This window comes from Sciurus carolinensis, chromosome 11, assembly GCF_902686445.1.
Source record: "Sciurus carolinensis chromosome 11, mSciCar1.2, whole genome shotgun sequence".
Taxonomy (NCBI): Eukaryota; Metazoa; Chordata; class Mammalia; order Rodentia; family Sciuridae; genus Sciurus; species Sciurus carolinensis.
Window position 1 is genome coordinate 55,942,277 of NC_062223.1, and position 27,531 is coordinate 55,969,807.

The 27,531-nt window shown below is 37.6% G+C and overlaps 1 protein-coding gene and 1 pseudogene across 2 annotated transcripts in view; both read right to left on the bottom strand.

The window, feature by feature from the left end:
- Positions 1 to 27,531, bottom strand: part of Nell1 (neural EGFL like 1) — an 865,354-nt gene that overhangs the window by 459,066 nt on the left and 378,757 nt on the right. The gene's annotated exons all lie outside the window — the stretch shown is intronic.
- Positions 5,678 to 6,268, bottom strand: LOC124958683 (60S ribosomal protein L19-like; annotated as a pseudogene).

Consider the following 27,531-nt stretch of genomic DNA (forward strand, 5'->3'; position numbering starts at 1 on the left):
AGACTTGCCCTCTCTGAAGAACCTGGATAAACTAGCACCTCCCTGTCCCTTCCATTCTTTATGTCATCTAGGGACCCTGGGGCTCATTTACTGGTTTCCTCTCTTGTCTGACTACTCTAGTAGCATGTAGATTTCACAAGTATACAGGTCTTATTTCATGGGATTTTGGATCATTGTATTCCAAATACTTAGAATAATATCAAACATATGATAAGCGCTCAATATTTTAGTGAATAACTGAAAATGTGTAAGAATGACTACTATTTACCTAATTTTAGGCACTAGACATAAGTCAACTGTATGAAATTTCTCCTATAATTTTCATACCATAAAAGGTAAGTACTTTTTTCCTTTAAGATAAATACTTCTTTCCAAGTTTTCTAAGGTATCTCTACACTGCTTTCCCTAGTGACTGCACCAATTTGCAACCCCACCAGCAATGTATGAGTGTACCTTCCCCCCATCCTTGCCAACACGTACTGTTGCTTATATTCTTGATAATAGCTATTCTAATTGGGGTGAGATAAAATCTTAGGTAGTTTTGATTTGCATTTCTCTTATTACTAGAGATGTTGAACATTTTTTCATATATCTGTTGATTGCTTACAAATCTTCTTTGGTAAAGTGTCTACTCAATTCCTTAGCCCATTTATTGATTGAGTTATTTGTATTCTTGGTGTAAAGATTTTGAGTTCTTTATAAATTCTGGAGATTAGTGCTCTATCTTAACTGCATGTAGTAAAGATTTTCTCCCACTCTGCATGCTCTTTCTTCACATTGTTGATTATTTCCTTTGCTGAGAAAAAGCTTTTTAGTTTGAATCTATCCCATTTATTGATTCCTGCTTTTATTTCTTGTGCTTTGGAAGTCTTGTTAAGGAAGTCTGGTCCTAAGCCAATGTGGTAAAGATTTGGGCCTACTTTAGTTCTTTTATTTGGTGCAAGGTCTCTAGTCTAATTCCTAGGTCCTTGATCCATTTTGAAAATTGGAATGGAATCACCATTTGACCCAGCTATATCACTCATTGGTCTATAGCCAAAGGACTTAAAATCAGCATACTACAGTGACACAGTCACATCAATGTTTATAGCAACGCAATTCAAAATATCTAGATTGTGAAACCAACTCAGATGCCCTTTAATAGATGAATAGATAAAGAAACTGTGGCATATATACACAATGGGATATTAGTTAACCATAAAGAAGAATAAAATTATGGCATTTGCATGTAAATGAATGGCATTGGAGAATATCATGCTAAATGAGATAAGCCAATCCCAAAAAACAAAGGCTGAATGTTTTCTCTGATGAGTGGATGATGATATATAACAGGGGGCAGGTAAGGGAAGAATGGAGTAAAGATGGATTGTATATAGGGAAATGAGAAGAGGGGAGGTGGATGGGGGAAGGAAAGATAATGGAATGAGACAAACATCATTATCCTATGTACATGTATGATTACTTCATGTACAACCAGAAAAATAAAAGTTATACTCCATTTGCATACAATGAATCAATAATAATAATAATAATAATAATAAATCAAGTAAAAAACCAAAAAATGATAACAAGCAAAAAAAAAAGATAAATAATTCTTAACTCCACTGTATAGCAGAGGAAACTTGGGTACTAAATGGTCAAGTTCTAGTCTAAAGTCCTTTAGCTAATAAATGGCAAAGCTAGGATTCAATACTAGGTAGTCTAACACTGCAGTATCTGCTGTTAACCATTGCCATATTGAGAAAATATCCTAGAGAGTGCTGTTGACTTCTCCAGGTCTCTGCACATCCTGACATCAAGGTTCCCAACTATAGTGCTGTGAAAGAGAATGAACACATGAGATACAAATGCATTGTGTTTGTGCCATCAAGACAAAGGGAGCCAGACACAATAAGGTGATGGCAGTCTCCTCTGCTTATAAACTATTTTCTAACAAATGGCAACCATCTGGGAGTCACTTGGCATCCCAACCTATCTAACCCATCAAACCACCATCCCAAGAAGAGAAGTTCTTGATATTAACATAGAGAGCTAGACCTTCATCTTTGCTTTATTCAGTCCAGAGTTGACTTTATTAAACAACATATCAAGCAATCAATATAATATCTAACAGTTATTGAACCAAATACCTTGCTTAGAATATATTTATTATCTTGTTTTATCCTCCCAACCATCATACACAATAGGTGCTATTATAATCAAATATTATCAGATGGAGTCATTGTCGAAATCCCTGGATAAACCACATATTGGTTTATTTTACACTGATGAAACAGCCAGAAGGACCATAAAGTACAGGTCATGGATAACTAGTTATCATTAACTCTAACTTTGACACACAAACACCCAGGACCCTAGAGTTCAAGGGAACCTCAGGACACAATCTCATTGCTTGACACAACCTCCTTCATGTGCAGAAAAAAAAAAAAAGGAAAACTAAACATTGCTTGCTTAAAACACTTTGATGCCATCTTCCCAAAATACACCAGAAAAACAGGTCAAATCTGTAGAAACTACAAGAGAATGTTCACCGTAGCCTTCTCTGCATTCTCCCTGGATTTGTGCAAAATGCAACCCACACTCATGATCATGTTTCCGACAAGTCATTTCTTCCTTTTTTTAAGACTCTTTTTTGATAGTTTTTAGCTGAAATTCCAAAATGGAATTATAAAAATGGTGATTTTGTTCATCTTATGTAAAAATAATACTTCTAACATAATAGTGTGTTTCCATTGTGTCGTTGAGAAGGCAATTATTAAACTTTTTTAATGTATTTTAGCTTATAGCATATTAAAGGCAGGAAGGTATGGGACTCAAGTTTAAAGTTATGTGATTGATGACAAATTTTAATGCTGTCAGAACATCCCTCTGACTGCAGGGATAAGCTCCCAGTGAGATGGCTACAGGTATAGAAGAAGTTCTGAATTAAAGGGCCTTCCACTCTCCCTAGGATGGGTCCTGGATCCTATCACAATTCATAATGTAACTACTAACAAGAGGTATTCTGGTGGTGGCACTCCTCTAGTGACATTGATTGACACCATAAGAGATATAACCAGCAATGTGATCCAGAGCAAGTTACCTTTTATTCCTACCTCTTTTTCTTCCAGGAACTTTTTATGAAAGGAAATTTGGCAACAAAGTTTAGGGAGAGTGGTCCTTGCCTGGATAAACCCCAGTCTCTTAGCCTCTGACCTCAGAGCATCTGATGCCTCACAGTAACATCATCCAGCACACAGTCTACTACCATTTGTCTACTACACTTCTGACCATTTTCCCTTCACATCCTCATGGCCCTCACCTCTGATATTTTTGGCCCCATGAAAACATATACTGACCTGATTCTTATCTATGGACTTGTTCCTTTCTGCTTCACTTAAGAGCTAGCCAGATACCACTCTGGTTGTCTAGCCCGGAGATTGGTAATCTCCACCTGAATTCCATTCTCCAAGCCTGGGCCTTTAGCTGACCAACATATTCCAGGCCCTGCTTTCTGCATTCCCATTATCCCAAATTCCTGAGGACCCCTAAAGTCTCCATCTATGCCCAGCTCTCTACTTTCCAGAGCTACTCTTCCACTAAAATTCATGCTGTCAAAAAAGCAAATAAAGAGTAGCAAATGGTAGCAACAATCTAATATCTACCTAGCACTATGCTATTTGATTTCACATCTTAAATAAATATTTTTAAATGCAGACTTTGAGAGGGTAAAATATTGTAGTTTGAAAAGGCTAAGAGAACAAACACCAAGACACAGAGTGAGAAAACATGAGCTTGTATAGGGAGAACTAACTAGTTCATTGTTGAGAGCTTAATGTACATAAAGGGATAAGTCCAGGGGAAAACAGCATAAGAACCATATCCTGAGGGTTTTGAATGCTAAAATAAGATCTGGCCTTTGTTGGGCAGGCAGCGAGAGACACTGATGTTTAAACCACAACTTGCTGGGTCTGAGCTATATTTTAGAAAGATGAATTGAGCATCCTAGGGAGGAGGATTGGAGGGGAAAAAATAAAAGGTGCTTTGTTTTTATGCATACCTTCATGGGGAAATTGGCAAAAAATGACAGCAGTCTCTCTCTGCATCTTTGATTACTATGATTAACTGACATGGGACCAGTGGATACTCTGAAGTCAGTTGCAGAAAAGGAGTAGGTAAATATGTCATTTCCATAGAATTGCATTGGTGCTTTTCTAAATTAATCTATTCTTTCAGAAGAAAAAGGTATTTTGTTTTGTTTTTTCACCACACTGAATTCACATCAATTAGGTCATAAAACACTGTGTATAAAATCCCACCAATCTGAATGGAGCCCCCAGGAGTTCAGCATGAAACCCCAATAAGCTCGTCCTAATTCGGCTGCCTAAAACAAGACTACCTTTGATGGTGAGTGCCAGAAAAACAAATGATCACCATTGAAAGGAATTCAGCTGTAATTTCCAAGGTCCCCGGAGGCAATACGGATGAAGGATTGAGCTACAAGAGTTCAAGTTGCTGTTAGAAGGAAAATGGTACACTTCCTTGAGAGAGTATCGACTTGTGTTTCGGAGTATGGACTCTGAAGTCAAGCAGCCTGGCTTAGATGCCATCTCCTTGACCACGAGAGAATTAACTCTTCTGTGGGTGCTAGTAGTGTCTACTTCATAAGACATTTAAAAGTATAAGTAAGATGATGTGTGTAAACCACTTAACACACTGCTCGAATGATTTAGGGTTTTTAACAAAAATCATTTTGGCTTCTGGGCATAGGCTAGAGTGACTGAGTAGAAAGGGAGAATAAAGACAACAGAAAGGGGGCTGTTTCCCTAAAGTCCACAAAAGTGAACATGGAAACTTGAACATGAGGGAAAGTAGATGGATTTGAGATGCCTTTTCAAAGTAAACCGGGCAGGAGTTGCTTGATGAAGTTAAAAATGGTTCTTACCTTCTAGGGTTAGAATTTAATTGACAGTGCTTTGATGTGTTATGATAGTAAAGACTGCCTAAACATGTTTAGAGAAGAAAGTTACAAGTTCAGTTTAAAACACGGCACATTATGAGTTGAGATAGGAATTTGGCATCTGAATAAAAACTCAGAGTTCAGGACTAGGGGTGCAGCTCAGGAGGAGTGCACCTGCTTAGCATGCACCAGCACTGCAAACAAAATAAAACAAAGTGACCTTGGAGTCCACAGAAAAGATCCAGACTGGAGATATTAATTGAAGATCATTTTTCTTAATAACAAAAAAGAGAGACAGAAGTGGGAACAGGACTGAAGCATGGGAAACTTCAACATTTTTAGTTTGAATAGAAGAGGAACCTGCAAAGGTTCATAAGAAAGGATGCCCTGGAAGGCAGGGAGGGAGACAGGAGAATGCATAGGTTATCACAGAGAACAGAGAAGAGGAGCTGTCCCAGGACGGGGTTCACCATCAGCTAATGCCAAGTGCTGGTGAGAGATCAGCAAGCTGATGACAGAGACCTGTCTCCTGGAATCAGTAATGGGTAAGTCAGAGCAGAGTGGAATGGCTGGAAATGAGATTGTGTAATGGATTATAGAGTAGAAGGAAGTAAACAATTGAAAACAACCTAGAGAGTTGATTCTTTTTTTTTTTTTTAACAGATAAGCCTTGTTTTTATTTCAAGAACTGATCTATGTAATCACCAAGGTCACAGTGTACAGACACAGGGGGGAGCTTTATTTCTTGGTCTCTTCCTCCTTGGACAGAGTCTTGATGATCTCCTCCTTCTTGGCCTGGAGGCCCTCCTCACAGTGCTTGCCTGCCTCCTTGGTCTTAGACCTGCAGGCCTCAGCCTGGTCAGCCAGGAGCTTCTTGTGGGCCTCATCTGCCTTCAGCTTGTGGATGAGTTCCATGAGGATCTGCTTGTTTTTGAACACATTCCCCTTTACTTTCAGGTGGAGGCTGTGATACATGTGGCGGTCAATCTTCTTAGATTCACGGTATCTCCTTAGCAGCCTATGCAGAATTCACATCCTCCTCATCCAGGGTACCCTCTCTGGCACTCGAGTATTTGCTGTACCCTTTTGCTTACCTAAGCCCATATGCCTGCCCTTCTGGTGAGCCAACATATTTCTCTGGCATCAAGCCTGGGAATGGACAGTCACTGGTTTGCGGATGATCAGTCCATCTTTGATCAGCTTCCGGATGTGCTTATGAGTGTTGGCATTGGTGATTTCATTTATCTCACTGGGGCCCAACCAGACCTACTTTTTGCCACAGCCAAGGACCCTGGAGGCAAGGCTTTTCTGAAGCCCGAGCATACTCATGGCTACGGCTGCAGCCAGGACAGCGAAAGGCCCTAGAGAACCAATTCTAAGAAATGGCCTTGAAAGTGCCTATGGATGGGAGTAGGGGCTGGTAAGGGATATGAACAGAGAAGGCATTTTTTTAGGAGGATTTAAGAAAATGATGGGATAGTGATGAAAATAATTCAGGTGAGAAGGTGAAATTGATGATACAGAAGAAGAGGTGACAACCAAAAGCATGAAATCCCTGAGAAACTCAGAGGGGATGTAATGCAGGGTACAGGTAATGAATGGCGTTTGATGAGATAGATGCTTGTTGCAATAGGAAAGAGGAGCAGGAGTTGACGCCGGGTCTCTGAGGGTAAGAGGAGGAGATCGTTCTCTTCTGCAGATCTCTTTCTCTCCATGACACATGACGTAAGGGCATACACTAAAGGTGAGAGTCACATAAGGAGAGCAGAGTCTGAGGAGTAAGAGAAAACAGACCTGCTCACTTATGAAACCCTAGATGACTGCTGAGTACTGTTAATTTCTATGTGAAATTTTGAAATCATTCATGTAAAATGCAATCACACTCTAGCTGACTGTATTGCCCTCTCTGATACAGTTTAATTACTTGTGAACAAATGTGGGCAAGGTGGATAAATGTGTTCGTCCTAGGCTGAGGTAAGTAACACGTGGAAGAAAAGGGCAAAGGGATAGGAAAGTTTTTTAATAAAATTATTATAATGATAGGCCCTGGAATTTATCCTGTACCAAGAAGAAAAGGAGAAAATTAAAAACCATTTGCAGAAAAGGCAGGAGCAATGGATTAAAGGTTCCAATAAAGTAAAATAATACTTTTTGCTCTAGGAGTAGTCAGGCAAGGAAAATTAAGCGACGATTTTCTAAAAATGATATGTTTGATTTAAGGTTTCAGAAATGTCACCTACAATGAGGACAAAGTTTGGGCTATTACCATGGAAGACATCAGCATGAAAATACAGTTTAAAACACGCTCAAGACAGGTTGGATGGCTATGATCAAGTGTAGATAGGAATTCATGAATCTATAAACATGGTGCAAAATTTCATTCAAATAGACAATGAAATAATCAAGAACAATGTTGGAATTTGGCACGAATAGAAGAAAAACAGTGAACAAGAAGTTAGATGGATGAGGGGGAGTGCTACCAGGTGGCAGTAATAAGAGCACCAAGAGTTACAGATCTCAACTATGGTGTGGATCTCAATGATGAGAGAGAACTTTGCAAGTGGAAGAAGAAATAATGGTGTGAAGATGGCAGTGAAAATCAAGGATGCCTGACCTAAAGGACTGAGGTTTATGGTATGAGTGACATAAACATCTTCACCTTAACACAACTGCATAGAAAGGAGGTCATAGATGAGAACAGTCAGCTTGCTCTCAAGATAAGAATATTTAAGTTACCAAATGTTAAGAGGCAGCGCTTAAGAGCATAACATTCACATTATAAAATTTTGGCTTTGATTGAGTTACTGAAAGTCACTGAAATTTGATTTCTCATTTTCAAAATGGTAACAATGGTTGGTATCTACCTTTCTAGGGAAAAACTCAACAAAGAAAAAAGACAAATGGAAAAATGATAAATAGGCAATCCATGTGCACCTGTGTGTGTGTGTGTGTGTGTGTGTGTGTGTGTATGTGTGTATAACAGTAGATTGGCAAAGATAAAAGAGTCCAACAGAACTCTTGGTGAGAGTGAGAGGAAAGTTGTACTATCATCTGTTATTGTTAAAAGCATAAATTGCTACAAATCCTTTGAAAGGCAAGTTGGTAACTACCAAACTTTGAAATACACACACCTTTGATATAATAATTCACTTATAAGATTTTTTTCCTACAGATAAATATGTTCATGTACCATGTGTACAAAGAGATAGGTACAAGGGTATTCAATGAAGTACTCTTTAAAGATGCAAACCTGGGAAACAACAGGTTCAACAATATCAGTCTAGTTAAATAAATCATGTCACAGCCACACAAAAGAAAACAATTTAGGTATTTAAAAGAATAAGGGGATTCTATATATTGGTCACCTGGCTCTATATACAATGGAAAAAGAAGCACTCAGCAACATACATAACATGCTTCCAGTTGTACAAATAAAAAGTTGTGTATATATGCATGTGTGTGTGTATTTCTAAATAAGCATATCATATCACTAAAAGAACACCTAAGAAATAGGAACACTAGTTCTACGGAAGGTCATTGGAGCTAATATAGGCAAGATTTCACTCAATAACCCCTTAGAAAAGTTGAATTTTTATGATGTGCTATATTGCTTTTTATCAATAAAACCATCATATTTTATTGGAAGAAAAATAAAAATGAAATACCAACTTTTTCAATATAGAAATCAACAAAAAACTAATTGAAGTAATACAGGTAAAGCATTTAGCACAGCATGTAGAACATTTCAAGGTTTCAATAAAAATATTTGCTCTTGTGATTATAAAATATTTGTAACTGGTATTACTATTATAATTATTACTGGGCTATCTTCTACTAAAAAATAACAAGCCAGTATGTCCAAAATTCAGTCCATCATTTGCTCTACCAATCATCTTCTTCCCTCCTCATCTAGGAGTCAATTTTCAAAGGTGCCCCCTTGTAATCTCTGGCTTTTGGTGGAAGTCACAGCTGTCAATGACTGACAACTGCCCCTGGCTTTCAACATCTTCCCCCCTGCTCTATTCAGTCCTACAGACCACACTTTCCAGAACAACCACCGTATTTAAAGGTAGGAATTTACTTCAAAATTCATATAGCATACGTGTGACCTATAGTGCCATGTTTATTCCTGCATATTCTAATAATTCTAAAATAACTACAATAATTCTAAATAGTTTTTAGCTATGCTTTATTTCTTCTTTGAACAAATGGTCATTAAGGGATAATTTTAACATACATTTCTGAATAGTTGAGGTTTTTCAGTTCATTGAAATATTTGTCATTCTTTCAGAGTTTTACAGTGCCAAAAGTCAAAAAGTATATCTGAACAATTTAAAATTTAGAGACTTTACTGATGTTTTCTATTATCATTGTTGATGATTTTCCACGAGCACTTGAGAAGTAAGAATATTCTCTATAATGTCCAGTTCTGAGATAAATGTATTAATTCATCCTGATGAACTGTTCAATTCTTGTGCTCTTATTTATCTCCTATTTTGTTTCAAACTGAGGATGGTGTATTAAAATCTGGCACTGCCAGCAAAACCAAAGACCAAATGTTTTCTCTGATATGCAGATGCTAACTCACAATAAGGTTGGGTAGGGGTACTACAGAAGAATAGAGTTACTTTAGATTAGGTAAAGGGGAGTGAAGGGAGGGGAGAGGATATGGGGTTAGGAAGGACAGTAGAATGAACCAGACAATATTATCCTATGTACATAAAATATGACTACATGACTGGTGGGATTCTACATTATGTGCAACCAGAAAAATGAGAAATTATACTCCATTTTGTACGATGTATTATAGAGCATTCTACTGTCGTGTATAACTAATTAAAACCAATTAAAAAATTATTAAAATGAAAAAAATTGGCACTGCAATTACATTTCTCTCCATCCTTCTTACTTGTCTAAGAGGTTTTTAATTTTTTTCTTTTTATGTTTGATGAGTCAACATGGATTCATATCTATAATGTCTTTATTATAGATTTTACCTTTCATCAATATTAAGTGACTGTTCTCATTTTTTAATGATATTTACCTTGAATTCTACTTTAATAGGCATTAATATTACCTCCTTTGCATTCTTTCTGCTCAGATGAGCTTACTATACCTTGGCTCACTCCCATGATTTTTGTTTTATGTTGTTGTTGTTGTTACAGTTCTTACAACCTGCATATTGTTAATATTTTAAAGAGAAGTACAGAGTTGGGGCCTTATAAAAGAGAAGTTATTTAAGGTTAATTTATATCAGATAGTTGATCTTTTGTTATCTTATATTCACCTTTCTATATCTGAGTCTCCCTTGACATATTTTTTCATCTATTTGCTTTTATTAAGAAGACTATGATTAGTTTACTCAAATCTAATGTGGTGATTTGGAAGACTATTTTATCTTTAATTATACTAGTATTTATCTTTAAGATTTTCAAAGCCAGTATCCTCCTCGTTACCACCGCTTACACAAACACAAGTGCCTACACGCCTACACACACACACACACACACACACCTGTAATCCCATGGACTCTGGATGCTGGAATAGAATAAATGTAAATTCTAGACCAGGTTCAGCAATTTAGAGAGACCCTGTCTCAAAATAGAAAGTAAAAAGGGCTGGGATGTAGCTCAATGGTACAGCATCTCTGGGTTCAAACCCTAAGTCCCATTCCCAGTGTTATTTGACTAGATAGATGTTTCTTAGACCACATAATATTTTCATGTTTTGCAGAGCATAAGTCTGGGACTCACATAGCTTTTGTTTCTGTGAGACTATCATTTTTATTTGTATTTCCTCCTCTGTGGAATTTTGAAATTGTTTATCTTTGGGGAAAAAAAACCCATAAAGTTGTTTTGAGGTACAAGACTCTTATTGTTACCTGCAGTCTTTGTCCTATAGATGAATATATGTTTCAACTTCATAAATTTGTGTTATATAATTTATTAATTTATCTTTCATTTTTGTCATTTAAGAAATACTGTTATGTTTGCATCCTACCTACAATCTCCTGGCCCATCTTTTCTTCTTCTTTTGTTCTCTTATTTTGCTGTCTAAGGCAATGTCTCAATTTTGAAATAACTACCATTAATTCTATTTTCTACTATATTCTTTACTTAGGTTACAGTGTGGGTACTTTCATTCTGCTCTTGAATTTCCAATGTTCTTGCACTAGGTGTTTTTTTTTTTTTTTTTTTTTTTTTCTCAGCCAATATGTCTATCATCTCAGATTGTACTTCAGCTTATTGGCTTTTTATAGCATCCTGATGTCTCCTTGTGATGGTATATCTTTATTTCCTATCTTAATGAGATAGAATCTAAAATTGGCTTTTATTTCCTGTGAAGCATCACTTACAAGGATATGCATTTCCTCCACGTCTTTAGAATAGCATTGTCATGTTATTCAGGTGAATGTTCAAATAAGTCTGTAACTCCTTTTATTTTTATTTTTTAATGAACCTAGAGCAAGTCAGAAATAGTAATGTCCAGGTTTCTGGGTATGAAATGACCCTTTCCATCACCAAATTTATTCTCTGGGTGTTATTATTTACTCTTTTCATATTCAAAGTTGGAATGTGGATTGACATGGATAAACCTTGACCCAACTTCTGCTAACAGTCAAGTACAGCTCCACTGACCAGACCACAGACAACGTTCTCTCTTCCTTCCCCTGCTGCTTCTGTGATTCTAAAAAGGAATTTGTTCTTTTTAAACCAGATCTGTTTTGTCCTTCTTGAACCAGATCTGTTCTATGAGACAAACATACCCAGTTCTGGGCATCGGTAGCACTTCCAGTTCTTTTTCTGCATAATCCTCTGCCTACCCCACTGCATATGAATTAACCTCGGATCCCAACAAGATCACTACCTTCCTAATGGTTAGTCTCTATTGAGGAAAGTGAGAGGCCAACAAGGGACAGGTACCAGGAAAATCCAACTCCTCCCTCCAGAATGTGGTTTCTGTGTCAGGCAGGCTCAGCTCCATTTCAGTTGCAGACAGCCCTTATAGTGACTGGTGGTGGGGAAGGGCTGGAAGTTGCTTCCACTCCTTTTCCTATTAGCTCTGCTGTTCACATACAGGCTTAGAAACCATTTCCACAGCTGCATTTTTCAATTCAGCACATAAGCATCAGAGTCAATAAAATTTTCCCCAGACTCTGGAAAACTATTCAGTCATCCTTAGTTTACAGTTTAAGTGTTCAGTTGTTTGTGTTTTCATAAAAATTCATCCAGAATCACTAAGAACCTAAGAGAGTTGCAATCAGAGATTCTATCAGATTCCACCTCTTATTCCTCATGTTGTAGGCCCAGGCTTATCTTCTCACCATTTTTAAGGATCATTCCCCTTCTAAACTCTGTATTCCATGACCCAATATGGAGAAATGGAAGGATAAGGAGAACACTGTTAAAAATTTACTTTCTCTTGAGTTCAAGATTAAAATGTATGGAAAACACCATGGAGCTAAGATACAATCAAAGAGTGGCGAGTAAGGACCACTATGGTTATTTTGAGCATTAAGGGTATTTAGGAAAAGAGTACCTCTCCTTAGCTTAATCCCCTTTAGGGAAGGTACAGGGAGACAGTTTTAGTCAGTTTTTTCACTGCTGTGACCAAAAGACCTGACAAGAACAATCGGAGGAGGGAAAGTTTACTTTGGGACTCACAGTGTCAGAGGTCTCAACCATAGATGGCCGGCTCCATTTCTCAGGGCTCAAGGTGAGGCAGAACACCATGGTGGAAGGGTGTAGTGGAGGAAAGCAGGTGAGGACACAGCCACCAAGGAGCAGAGAGAGAGCTTTGCTCAAGAAGTACAGAATATATACCCCAAAGGCACACACCCAGCAACCCACCTCCTCCAGTCACACCCTACTTGCCTACAGTTACCACTCAGTTAGTCCCTATTGGGGGATTAATGAACTAATTAGGTTAAGGGTCTCATAACCCAATCACTTCACCTCTAAACCTTCTTGCATTGTCTCTCATATGAGCTTCTGGGGGACACCTCACATCTAAACCCCAACCGAGGTACATGGAAGAATTTGTGCAATAGACAAATAAGAAATCACAAGGAACATTGTCTTTAGTTGCATATTAAAAAGGTACTAAGGTAATAATTCAGAGTTTCTTGGGTGTATAATACCTGTTGTTTCTCATGCTGAATGAAGTCGTGCTGAATGCAGTCATGTTGAATTTGGTAAATGAGTTGAAGGCCTAAATATTTCTGACATCACCCTTTGTCTAATCTTTGTATGAAAAGGAACTCTATATGGGAAAGAGGTAGGTAAAGCTACAGGTGTCACTGTCCACCCAATCCATCAAAGTAAACTGACACCATCCTAGACTCCTGAAAACTTCTCTACCTCACGCAAGGTTGATCATTAAATCCTGTCAATTCAACCTCAGAGAATTCTCTGTGCTCCTCCCTACATCCACACAGGCTTCACTGGCTGACACTGCACAAATTCAGTCCTCTTTGTTTCCCATCAGGAGAACATAATGGCCTCCTGCGGGTCTTCTTCCAGGTGTTCTCAAGGTTGGTTACACATCAGAATCATCTAGAAAGCTTTAAAAAGTATTCATATATGGGTGAGCTTTGTGGTATGTAAATTATCTCTCAATAAATCTACAGAAAACATACTCATGCATTAACTCTACCCCAGACCAATTAAATCGGTATCTCTGGAGGTCTGACCCTTGTCTTGGGCTTTTATGAATCATCGGAAGTGATGCTAGTGAGCAGTCTGGGTTAAGAATCACCACTGTAGTCTACACAGCTTCCAAACCTGGATGATCAGCATTGTCTAGGGAGCTTTTTGAAATTCAGAAACTTATATACAATCTCCACACTCTCCCCTACCCCAGCCTCCAGTTTCTGATTTCTTTAGATCTGTTACTGATTTTAAAAAGTAATAAAATTTTGAAATGCTACAGGGTGATCATGGTGATTTTTAGTTGGTAAGGCTGCATTACAGCAGACTGTCTACGCAAGAACAATGCTGTTCCTACAACAATGCTCTCAAATGCTAAAGTGCCTACAAGTGACCTGGGAGTCTCTGTAGCATGCACAGTCTGACTCAATAAATCTGGACGGGTCCTCATATTCTTCATTTCTTAGAAGATCCCAGATGCTGCTGCTGCTACCAATCCCAGAATCACACTTTGAACAGCAAGGTCCTTGATCTCCTAGAAATGTGATTCAACACAAAAATTCATCTTCAACTGATGAGGCTTGAAGATTCTGGCTTTTCCAGACACCCTCTGGTATATGATTTCAAAAAAACTTTTTAAATCCCTAATTACTTTGTATTCAACAGCTATTAGAAGGATGTAGTTTGACATTTCTCTCCAGTTTGTTTTTGTTCAAAGTTTCTTTAAAATTGCTCTTTCGTACATGTCTCAAAAGATGATGGAAAATGTTTACTTATTTTCATAGAATGAGTGGGTTGGGCCTAGCTCCAAAACTGATTTTTAGAAATATATTCACTAAAAGGTGAAGTAATGAAAACAATGAAACTATTTTTACTATTTTCATTTTACTTCTTTAAAATTTCATGGCCCAGGATTGCTTTGGCTAGTCTGGGTCTTTTGATCTTCCAGATGAATTTCGTGATTGCTTTTTCTGTTTCTATGAGAAATGTCATAGGGATTTTAATTGGAATTGCATTAAATCTGTATAGCACCTTTGGAAGTATGGCCATGCCTCAGTTTATAACCAAAGGATTTAAAATCAGCATACTACAGTGATGCAGCCACATCAATGTTTATAGAAGCTCAATTCACAAGAGTTATATTGTGGAACCAACCAAGATGCCCTTCAATTGACAAATGGATAAAGAAACTGTGGTATATATACACAATGGAATATTACTCAGCCATAAAGAAGAATAAAATTATGGCATTTGCTGGTAAATGGATGAAGTTGGAAAATATCATGCTAAGTGAAATAGGCCAAGCCCAAAAAATCAAAGGCCAAATGTTTACTCTGATAAGTGGATGACAATATATAACAAGGGGGGGTGACAAGGGGAAGAGAAAAATGAAGGCACTTTGGATGGTGTAGAGGAAAATGGGGCAGGAGGGGATGGGGGACAAAAAGAGAGTAGAATGAAATAGACAGTATTACCCTATGTATATGTATGATTACAAAAATGGTGTGAATCTACATTGTGTACAACCATAGAAATGAAAAGTTTTACCCCATTTGTGTAAAATGAATAAAAATGCAGTCTGTAACAATAAAAAGATTTTAATTTAAAAAAATCTCATGGTAAATGCTACCTCCACTAGGATGATGTTCCTGCCTGTGTTTCTCATAATAACCTATATTTCTATGAACTTATATAGTCTTTGTATCCAACCAGTTTGTCCTTCACACAGCTGGGCTTTGGGCATGAAGGTCTTGCCTATTCACTAAGACGCAGATCCAAAGGACTAGCAAATCCTTTGGTTCAACATGGAACCACCCGAAAAGCACTCAACCTGAAAATCAACTCATTCATTAAATCATAATTGCTGACATCCATATATATCCAAGCATAGATTCCCAAAACCGTCAGACTGAAATGGATCAACAATCGGTCCATATCTGTATTTTCCCACCTTCCATTCAGGAAACATGCAAGTCTTCCTGGCCATTGCATCTCTGATTCTTTCTTTAAAATCTCCAGGCATGGAGACTCTAAATGATTAGAGACCATCTATTTAAAGGTGACCAGTGATGTCTATCAAAGATTATTTACCAAATTCTATTGCTGATTAAGGTTTGTTATCTGCTTCCAAGGCAACCAGGCAAGACAGACTCAAGACGATTTCCAGGTGTTGGGAGGCTTGGCTCGGAGGCATCTTCTATCTAATTAGCAAGCAGTGAGAAGCCTACAATGTCAGTAAGTCATGAGAAGAAGGCAGAGAGATTGCCTAGGCAGGGAGGGTACAGGGAGCCTTGATGGCATAAATGATGGGGAAATGAGGGAGGAAAGAGCAAGCCAGACTGGAGGGTCAGGGACACACTGTGGGTGTTGTGTGCTGGAGCAGGAAGGAGAACACATGCTAATGACACGTGGGTTACAGCTGTACTGCTGACTGAAATGTACACATATGGCTAATGGCACACATTCTGAATAATCAACAGCAAAAGAAATGTTTTGCTTCTGAGACAACAAAATTAGGGCATGTTATTCTTCACTGATGTTGCCTGAGGCAGCCACGTCTCATTATAGCTTTGAAGCATACGTTTTTCACTCTTTTTTCAGTTTCTCCTTGCTGATTTCTTTGGCTGAACAGTAGTTCTGTCTCTGTATAAATCTCTGCCAAGCTTTATATGCCGGGTTTTGTTACAACTTAACCACCTATCTTTAGTCTGTCATTTTTTATTTCTCCCATCCGTAGAAAGAATTGTTACTGTGCTATATTCCTCATAGAAAATGCCAAGAACTTTCAGGCCAAAGAATGCTCTTACACAATGAACTATTGATGTTTAAAATGAAAATGGAATTCAAGTCAGAGTTCTGCAGCTGGGGAGAAAAAGAAACAACTTACCTGGGAATCATAAATAAAATCCAGTTATCACCCTATACAGGACAATAATAGTGAGAGAACTATGTTGTGTGTAGTTTTGATATGTTAACTTGGCTTGCTATTTCCTTCCAATAACAGTGGAGTAATTTAGAAGCACTTAGCATTTCTATTCCAAGCCACTGCACTTGTATTTAATAATTCCTACATTCATTGACTTGATTATTGTGAGTCATTTGGCTATTAGCAGCACCAGCTCTCCAGAAATTCACCTGCCATATTAGAAACTAACAGTTTCTACCACAAAGCTAAACAAGCTAATAGACCAAAACATCATAAAAGATACCTTAGCTGTTAATTTAAATCCATCATCTTCTGCATATATTGGTTAAAGGGAAATCCTATTCTCCTGACAATGAGAAGACTGACTTCCAACTTTCTTTGTTTCTCATGAACTTTTGCTATCAAATTGGCAGCACAATGGAGACCCGATCACTATTGTAAGAAAAACTGAGTCATCAGCAACAAAAGAATCCCTAGGCAAACATTAGACACCAAGTCCAAGAGAAGGCTTAAATATGTTCATTCTAAGAGTCTCATTCTCTAAGAGAAGGAAATGAAGATGCTTTCTGGAGTGATCATCTCTTTAAGTCACCAACTGAGCAAAAGGATTCAAAGATCTTTCCAAATTCTCCCCTTTAGAGTCAAGTTTTGATTCCAGATGTCTGGCCCATGAGCCACCTGCTGCTTCCCTGAGTAATTCTCAAGAGCCTGGAAGCACAAAGCCAGAGAGAGAGAGACTATAATTTAGGGCTTTCCCAAGGTTTGAACTTTTGGATGAGCTGGTCAGAGACCTGTCCAAAGCTGTGCTGATGGAATGAAAAGGACTTTAGATATTAGGAGACTGACTTACCAAATGAAATTTTAAAGTTACCTGGTCTTCGTCTTAGCTATAAAATGTTCTTTGTAATTTTCTATTTGGGCAAATGCAGTACACTCACGCAAATAAGTTTTATTATTGTTATTATATCATCCTTACCATTGACTGAGATAGCAATACATACTAGACATGTTGCTAAATATTTAAGCTATATCGTCTGTTGATTTTCTTAAGGATTTCTTCTTGAGTATCTGCTGTGGGTATTGCAGTTACCGTCATGTTCAAACCAGATATGATCCCTTCCCCAAAGGGGACATATGATTCTGATTTATTGACTTAATTTTAGTACCTTTAGAGAAGTACTATTATTTATATGTTGAAAGGAATAAAACAGGGGCTTAAAATTTGCTCAAGATTACATACTTTATAGGGCAGAATTCAAATCCAAGTTACCTGACTCCAAAACCATACATACTCAACCTCTTAGCTACGCTGATGTTCTGAGATTCTCAGGCAAACTGAACTACAGAGTGGGAGAGTTGAAAACAAGGTTAGCTCTTAGAATATGTGGTTATCTTTAGAAGCAGAGGAATGTTTGTCAGTTTTTTAGCAAGCAGAATAAGTAAGGTTCCTAATTGTCAGAATAAGGGAGAGAAATAAACAACATAAAAATAATCCTGTCAAAGGGGACAGTTAACCTGGCCAATTGCTCTTATTTGGAGATACTTCTTAATACAATCTCAGGCTCAGATCTTGAATAATGTTTCTTGGGAATTTTCAGATGCTAATTTTAATGTTATAGGGTTCTACATAACTCACCATGAACTAATGAAGTATTATATTCAAATATTGTACTGAATTGTGTATGGTCAGCCCACAGCAGGCTCCATACAAGGTAAGAAAAAACAGGGGTCAAAATTAATTTAAAAAAAAAAAAACATGAAAACAAGTCTTTCAAATGAGCACTTTCCATACATTAATGTACTTTTTTGCAAAATAGGGAAAGATAGATTTTGCTTAATTACTGTAGCAGATCCCTCTTGGAGCCCCTGGTACAGCCATAACACACACACTATTGTTGAATCAGCCTGTTCAACTCTTTCAATTCTAACTTCAGTTTCTGAGAAGCCAAACTTACAGCACTACTTGGAGAGAATAAAGAACTCTAGTTTTTTGGTTTGCTTTGTTTTTTTATTCTTTTTGCTTGTTTGTATTTGTTTTGTTTGCAGTGCTTGGGATGAAACCCAGGGCCTCACACATGCCAGGCAAGTGCTCTACTTCTGACAACATCCCCAGCCCAGAACTCTAGTTTAAAGTACATCTGGGATCCTCAAACATCAAATCTAACAATTTCAAAAGCTTCCTTTGTTTATAAGGGCATTGCAATTTCTGGAATTTCCACCCCTACTAAATCAGAAAGTCCCAAATGGGAATAAATGTATATGTATATAGCCAGCTTCTTCTTATTTAATTTAGTAGAAGGCTCCACATTCAAATCACAATCCATATACACTGTAATCAGGATTCTTTAAAAGATCCCAGAGTGACCCAGCAAGAAGGCTACTTGTTGTGACATGAACAAACCTGTCATTTGAGGTAGGGAAATTATTTTGTTCCTTCAACATAAGTTTACTGAGTACAAAGTTCCTGACAAGCACTGTCATTATCCAGGAGCATCTCTATATCGAAAAAAAGGAAGAAATTAAGAAAGTGAAGGCTTGTAGAGCACCTACTGTGTGTTACGCATTGTGTCCACATACTTCACCTTTTTTAAAGTTTACTTTAAAAAAGCTCAGCCAGTTGAAATGGCTTTCCCAAACAGCCACACAGACAGTAAGTAGTGACTGAGATGAAGGCATGGCCTTCTGTCTCCAACTTACTTATTTTCCCAATATACCCTTCTCGCCCGTAATCAGTGATTTTCAGTCTAGAGTATCAACCATCCCAAAAAAGATATTAAAAGTTTCCAAATAATGCATCAAACCAAAAATTAGTTTAATTTTAAAAAGTAATTCCAAATGCCCACACACTTTGTATAGAAGAATGAATTCAATAAAATAACATCAATTGTTTCACAGAAAGTTGGGCCTTGGAGGACTACATGTATAGATTTTATTCTCCAGGCTGCTTCTCCTCCTGCCCCGCTTCCCCAGGTAATATCTTTAAGCTAGCGTCAGGCAGCAATAATACTCCCAAGACTACACTGGTTGAGATCTTTGAGTAGTGTTGACAGTTTCTAGAAGCCCTTACCACAAATTCAAGGTACAGTGTGTAACAATTTTCAATGCTACAAACCACTCAGAAGACTTGAAGAACAAATCTGTTTCCAAATTCTAAGCCCTTCTGTTCTTGCCAAGTAGAGAGAGACATTCATTGCTTTCAGATCTTTAGAGCCAAATGGAGTGCTTCCACAAGAAAAAGTTCTGCATGAAGCGGCGTCTGGCTGTGTTCTGTAGGATTTCATTCTCTTAGGACTCTAAAGGAATGTGAGTGTCTCTCTGCATACACGTGCTCAGAAGTAATCCATTCTCTCTACCACTGCTTTACTTCAGGGACTCATTGGACCCAAAAGCCTCATTCATTTAATAAACATTAAGCACTTTAGGAGGCCCTGGGGAGATGCCTTGAAGGAAGCTTAAGGTTTTCAAAGGGCAGTCCTGCTCAATCGACGGAGCCCTGAGTATTTATTCAATTCACTTCAAGCCACGCTACTCAACTATTGGAGGCACTTGGACTCCTGAAACTATTGGTCAATAGCACATAGTGTTCATTAACAGCTGACTGGCCTTTTCTTTTCTCCTTCTTTTAACTCTTCACAGCTGAGATACTGGTTGGACCCTAGCATTTCCACCCACTGCTGTACCCACTTTATTTTTTTTATAAATGGGTATTTGCATTTCTGTGAGTTTGCATATGAGTTTGCATTTTGATGTGCATATTGTGCATTTTATTGGACAAAGAGAAATGAGAGGAGAATGAGAGTCAACCTATGAGGAGAGTTACTATTCAATTCTGCATTTATTCTAGGTCAGTCAGTGGAGTCTAGTTCTTATAGAATTATCAATTGCTTTCCTGACAAAGTGGAAAAGAGTAGATGATCCTAATTTAAATCTCTCTACTTACTAACTTAATGGCCTTGTGCAAATTAGTTAAGCTCCTTATTTTTTAAATATGTATATATATTAGATGTTGAGGGGCCTTTAGTTTATTCATTTCTTTATATGCAGTGCTGAGAATCAAATCCAGTGTCTCACACATGCTAGGCAATCACTCTACCACTGAGCCCCAGCCCCAGCCCTGAGTTAAGTTCCTTATTTCTACATCTAAGATGGGAAGAATATTTGTTGTGAGGTTAAATCAAGCAATATATGTAAAAGTTATAAAACAGAACACACCACATGGTAAGTACTCTGGAAATGTTAGCCATCGTCTGCTTCATTCCTTTGTTCAATAAGTAGGGCACTTTGTGTACAGGGGTTTGCATTCTTCCTGGTAAAGCATCTAGGAAATACCCCAAATCCACCAATATCAGAATGAATAAATCTCTCTCTACTTAAAACAAGGAAAGTGACAAAGCTTTTGGAGAAAATAGTCATAGAATATAATTCTAGACCAAGAAACGTATCTGTTAAACAACATAGATTGTAGAGGTTTAGAAGGAGATCTTTTTTGTGATATATACCAAGTCAATGCTCCTGCAAGTATTTAGTGTTTGCCTCCAGGTTGTTTCAGACTCCTTTACTAATGTTTTTTTTTTTTTTTTTTCCCCGAAATGGAGAGAGAAACTCCTATATGCAACATTCCTTCCTCAATTTTTCCCTTTGTCAAAAGCATTCCTGGAGATAGTCCTCTTAACGTTATAAACTGTCTTCATCCCAATACATGGAAGTTCTCAGAAGAACTTGCCTTACTCCATTAGAGACATGGTGTTTCATTCCAGTCTGGGCCAGGGAGCTGGAATACTACTTTAAAATGCAAGACTTTCAGAAAATATCATGTCTGCAAACTTTAGAAGGCTTTGACTCTCCTAAGAAGTCAGAATCCAGAACTCTAACTTACATGGTCCTACTTTAAATCTGACTCCTCTTAGGGAATCAATGGCCTTGGGCAGAAATTTCTCCTGATCACTTGTTTTCCTTATTCTTGTTAGGGACTCTCATATTTAGAACTACAACTTCACCAAAAATTCTCCTTTCAGATTTAAAAACAAACCAACAGAGAAGAAACAATAAAAAATATTTGGGGGCTATCCCTGGGCAGACATGAAAAAATAATCTGAATAAATTTTTCACTAAGCTCATTCTTTCTGTGGAGGGAGTGAAAGACAGGAAATGACATTTTATTTAGGGATCATTAGGTGGTACAGGGTCTCATGTTCATCTCCTTCAAGCTTTAATAAAAGGTAAGATCCAAGAGGACAGGGGCTCTGTTTATTTATACACCCACTCCTTAAAACACTGCCTGGAACACAGAAGTTCTCAATTCATACTTAATGAATAATAGTAACTTTTATTTTACCAATTAGTAAAATGATAAGCACAAGGAGACATAAGTCAACTTGCTCAAAGCACCCAGAGGAGAGATAACCTGCAAATTAAAAAAAACTTGGAATGGAACCACCTTTTGACCCAGTTATCTCCCTCCTTGGTATATACCCAAAGGACTTAAAATCAGCATACTATAGTGACATAGCCACATCAATGTCTATAGCAGCTCAATTTACAATTGCTAAACTAAGGAACCAACCTACGTACTCTTCAACAGATGAATCGATAAAGAAAATGTGGTATATATACACAATAGAATATTACTCAGCCTTAAAGAAGAATGAAATGATGGCATTTGCCAGTAAATGATGGAGCTGGAGAATATTATGCTAAACAAAACAAGCCAACCCCAAAAACCAAAGGCCAAATGTCTTCTCTGATATGCAGGTGCTAATTCACAATAAGGGAGAAGGGGCTAGGGAAGAAGAGAGTTTCTTTGGATTAGGCAGAGGAGGGGAGGAGGTATGGGAGTAGGAATGATAGTAGAATGAATTGGATATTATTACCCTATGTGCATATAAGACTTCATAACCAGTATGATTCTACATCATGTACAAACAGAGAGTGAGAAGTCATACTCTACTTACATATGATGTGTCTAAATGCATTCTACTATCACGTATAACTAATTAGAACAAATAAAATTTAAATTAAAAAAATAAAAAAGTCTAAATCCATAGCTCTAAATTTTTCCCTCTATTTCATTCTATATATTTTTTCAGGATATATTAAAAACAACACAAAAACAAAAGCAAAAAACCTCCTGCTACCAGCTCCACTAAAACACTAGGAGAAGAAAGTAAAATACTTTCAGGACAATGGGACAATGAATGCAATTCCAACACTGGCTCTTAAGATTTTCTATCAGAGCAATGAAAGCATGCACCAAGAGAAGTGGGAGACAGTGGCTTTGTGAACAGATTGGCAGCTTGAAGTAAGGTAAAGGTAAAAAAGGTGTTATCATTTGTCACTCAGATATCCAGCTTGAAAAGCCTTTTGTTTCATTACCAGCAAGGACTCCAGAGCAAATGAGCACAAGAGAACAATCAAATCTGATGAACTATATTCATTTAAAAGCAAAACCAGGAATCCCACTAAGGAAAAGGTGACAAATGAGAAAGACTGTAATATTCAAAATTACAAATGAATTAGGGACATGTAGGGCAGACATGGATGAATTCCCCTACAAAGGAACAAGTGTTTATAAATGGCCCTCACAAGAGCATTTTGAACAATAAGGGAAAAATGCTTGATCTTTAAAGATTGCTAGTTTGATTTTTTTAAACTGTATTTCCTTTTTCTTCTGTGGCACATAGACTATCAGAACATTTAATCACAAAAGCACTTATGCAGTTGAATGGTGAAGAGACATTTCTTCACAGATTCATTGCAAAACCTTTTGCCCTGTTTTATAATAACTGAAAGTGAATTCAGAGTTAAAACGAGTAGTGTCCCCTTAGAATTATTTTCTCCACAGTTAACATCTAGCCCTATATAATATAGCCAGGACTAGATTTCTTTTTGAATTCAATACATGTAGTAATCAAATGCCAGGTTACCAGGAAAATAAAAAGGGAATTCATTATCAAGGGTGGTAAAAACAAAATCAATATTTCGTATCTGTTTTTTAAGCCTCTTAATAATTCTCTAAACATCCTTACAGAGTCAAGGTAGAAACTGCTTCCATAGCGACATGAACAGACCAATCATGTCGCAAATTGAGTCAAGGAGAGAATCTTCAATCCATTTGAGCAAATTCAAGATCAGTGTGGCCAAGAGACACAAGGTGACTTCTGAAAACTAAGTGTCAAAATTACCAACAAAGGCTATGACACTGTATATACTTGAAATTTCCTAAAATCTTGCCCTCATGAACCCAGGGGAAACAAGATGTTTTCAAAGGCCTCTCAGATAAGTTTCTTAACTGTTTTCCTGGTATCCACAGTTGTTTAATTCATTAGACTTACGAGCCTATAAACTCTATAGGACCCTATAAAAGTCTTTAAGATCTATTTTGAAAAATGTGCTCAAAACTACAAAATAAACCTGTACAATCAATATTAATATGGGTTGATGTGTCTACAAAATGCACTTACGGTATCAGTTTTATAAACTGTTAAAATTCTATACCAAAATTACAAAAAAGAAAATAAAAATCAATATTATATGTGTTGATTTGCCTACAAAATATATCATTATATCATTAAATGATGCATTATTAAATTCACGAATTCTCAGAACTATCTTTGTATCTCCAAACAATTAGTAGGTTAGATTTTCTCACCTGTCTTGAGAACACATGATTGCTGAGAGATCAAGGTCAATCATGAATAAAATGTGTAAACCAGGCTGAATAATTTCAAAAGCAAAATTATTAAACTTATCAAATTTTAGACCAAAAATTGCTCTTGAATAGAGGATGTGGGTATGTTTTAGTATGGTTACTAGGAAGTAAGCAGGCCCCGTACAGCAAGAATGCTTAACACCTATAAGGAGTTTCAAGCCACCTGCCCATCTCCAGTATCCACATTTCTCCCGTCCATCCTTCCTTCACAAACCTGCCAGGGACCTTCGTAAAACGTGAATGTAACCAGGCTGCTCCTTTGCTTACACTCTTGCCAGGTTCCATGCTGCAGGATAAAGTCAGAACATCCCAGAAGGCATCCAGTGTCCAGTCTCATCCTTGACTACTCAATCCCTTAGTCAAATTTCTGAAGAGTTTCAATCGGCTCTACCTTCAAAATATGTCCAGAATGGGACTCTGTCTTACCACCTCCTCTCCCTGCACCCTCTTCTAAGCTATTGTCATCTTGTACCTGACTAGTGACTACTGACTCAAAGTAGGTCTCCCTTCTATTCCTACTCCATAGAGTTGGTTCATAGCAGACTGAGTGGATCTCTCAAAAAGGAAGTCAATTACTCTGCTCAAAATTCTTCAAATGTCAGAGTTCACTCAAATCCCACACAAGGGTCTACAAAATCCTGTACAATCTGGCTCCTTGCCCCTCTACTCCTCTCCTGCCTTTTCACTTGCATTCACTGCTCTGTACACAATAGCCTTCTGGATGTTTCCTAACCATGACAGGAAGATTTCTGTTTTTAGGCCTTTGCACTGTCTATTTCCTTGGCCTGGAACATTCTTCCCCAGGATTTCTGCAGGACTAACTCTCTCACCTCCTCCAAGTCTTTGCTTCAACCTCACTCTTACACCCACCACTGCCACTCATACCACATCAACACTGGCAATCCCTGTTCCGCCTTCACTTTCTCCCACAGCTTCATCTTCTATCCTCTGTAATCGATTTTGCTATTTTTGTTGTTCTTGGTTCTTTATTGTATGTCTGGTCTGCTGGAATAGAATTTCTAAGAAGATAGGGTTATTTGATATTCACTAATGTTCACTAAAGTTTAATAGTCAAACGTAGAGAACAATGGCTGGCAGTTCAAAACACAATAGTCGAATGGGGAATCAGTCTCTTGGCTCTTCACACACAGGGCTTTTCAGTCTCTTAAACACCAAAGACTTTGTTTGGTCTTTGTTTTAGACTCCTCATGCAGAACTTCTAAAACCCTTGGAATCTCCCAACTAATAGAAGTGTCTTTGTTATTCATGAGCCCCCTGGATCACACAACTCATTGTGGACCTCCAGATAACTTCAGGATAAGAAGGGATCACCAAAGCACCAAACACATGGTTAGAGGGTTGAAACTTTGAGCCTGTTGGACCTCCTGGGCATGGAGGAAGCTGCCGATTGAGTTCAGTCAAATGAGCAATAGTTCAAATAGTTTATACCCCAGTATAAACCCCAGTATAAACTGTCGACACTAAGGCTTAGTGGAACTTCCCGGCTGGTGAGCACCTCCGTGTACCAGGAGGGTGCCATGCCATGCAAGTTCTGTGTGTGGTACCGCCACAAACCTCACTCTGCTTTTCTCTTTATATAACTGCTCTGATTTGAGTACTTTGCAATAAAACTGTCACCATAACTGTAGAACTTTCCTGAGTTCTGTGATTTCTTATAGTGGACTATTATGGCATTTGCTGGTAAATGGATGGAACTGGAGAATATCATGCTAAGTGAAATAAATCAATCCCCAAAAAACAAAGGCCAAATATTTTCTCTTATATATGGATGCTAATTCACAATAGGCAGTTGGGGTAAAGGGAAGAATAGAGTACTTTGGAGTACACAAAGGGAAATAAAAGGAAGGGAGGGGGAATGGAAATAGGAAAGATAGTAGCATGAATCAGATATTACTATCCTATGTGCATATATAATTACATAACAATGTAATTCTACATCACATACAACCAGAAGAATGAGAAGTTATACTCCATATATTTATAAATATGTGAAAATACATTCTACCATCATGTATAATTAGAAAAAATTTTAAAAAAATTTAAATAAAGTAATTTTTTAAAAAATCTGAGGAAGACCATAAGAACTTGCAGATGTGTAGCCACTTGGTTTGAAGTGAGGACGGCCTTGCTGTGAATTAGTGAACTGTGCCCTTGATTGAACTTGTAAGATCAGTGCCAACTACAAGGGGTTAAGAGACAGAACAGACTAGCAGTATGCCAGTTTATATTAGAAGATAGCCCCTCAAACGTGGGAGAGAAGCAGACAAAAATTCATTTTGATAACCAAAATGTAGCTGATTAATAGATTTATTAATAACTAGACTAAAGACCACGGCTTAGATCTAAAGTGAATGGAACCCCCTAATCTCGTACTTTCAGATCAGATATCCAAAGAAATGTAATGTGATCCCCACCTAAGCCATCTATGTAATTTTAATTTTTAACTAGCCATCTAAAAACAGCAAAAAGGGTAAAATTAATGTTCATTATGTTTTATTTAACTTACTGTCTAAAATATCATACCAAATTGTAATCAAGATAAAAATTAATGAGATATTTTAATTTACTTATATTACATTAATTTATCAGAATCTGTTGTATTTTTTTTTACTTGTATCTCAATTGGACTAGTCACATTTCAAGTATTCTCAATAGCCATAAGTAGCTACTGAGCAGTACAGCCCTAGACATCAGAAGTTTTTCTGCAAAAGAATAAATCAACTAGTAATAGGTAAATAATCTGGAGAGTGGACTATCCTGAGGCAAGTGATGCATAATTTACTTTCTTTATTCTTTGCTTTGTTTTTTTTTTTTTTTTTTTTTGGTACTGGGGATTAAACTCAGGGGTGCTTACCCATTGAGCCACATCCCAAATCCATATATATATATTTTTTGTTTGTTTTTTTGTTTGTTTTTTGAGACAGGGTCTCACTAAGTTGCTTAGGGACTCACCAAGTTGTAGAGGCTGGTTTTGAACTTTCGATCCTCATGCGTCATTCTCTCTAGCTGCTGGAAATACAGGTGTGTGCCTGACCTAATTTACTTTCTTCAAGGAGAGAAAGTATAAAACCTGAGGCTAAGGTTGGGAGGAAGGGGGTATTAGCTAGTTCAAAAGGGCACAATCCATCCTACAGAGCAGATTCACCTCATCATGATTCACCTCATCATCGCCAAACATCACCTCAGATTCACCTCATCATCACCAAACATGGCTCAGAATATGTCTCCAACCTGTACAGTGAAGGGGCCGGTGGGAAAGAGGCAGAGTCCCACGATCTCCAGTTCTAGA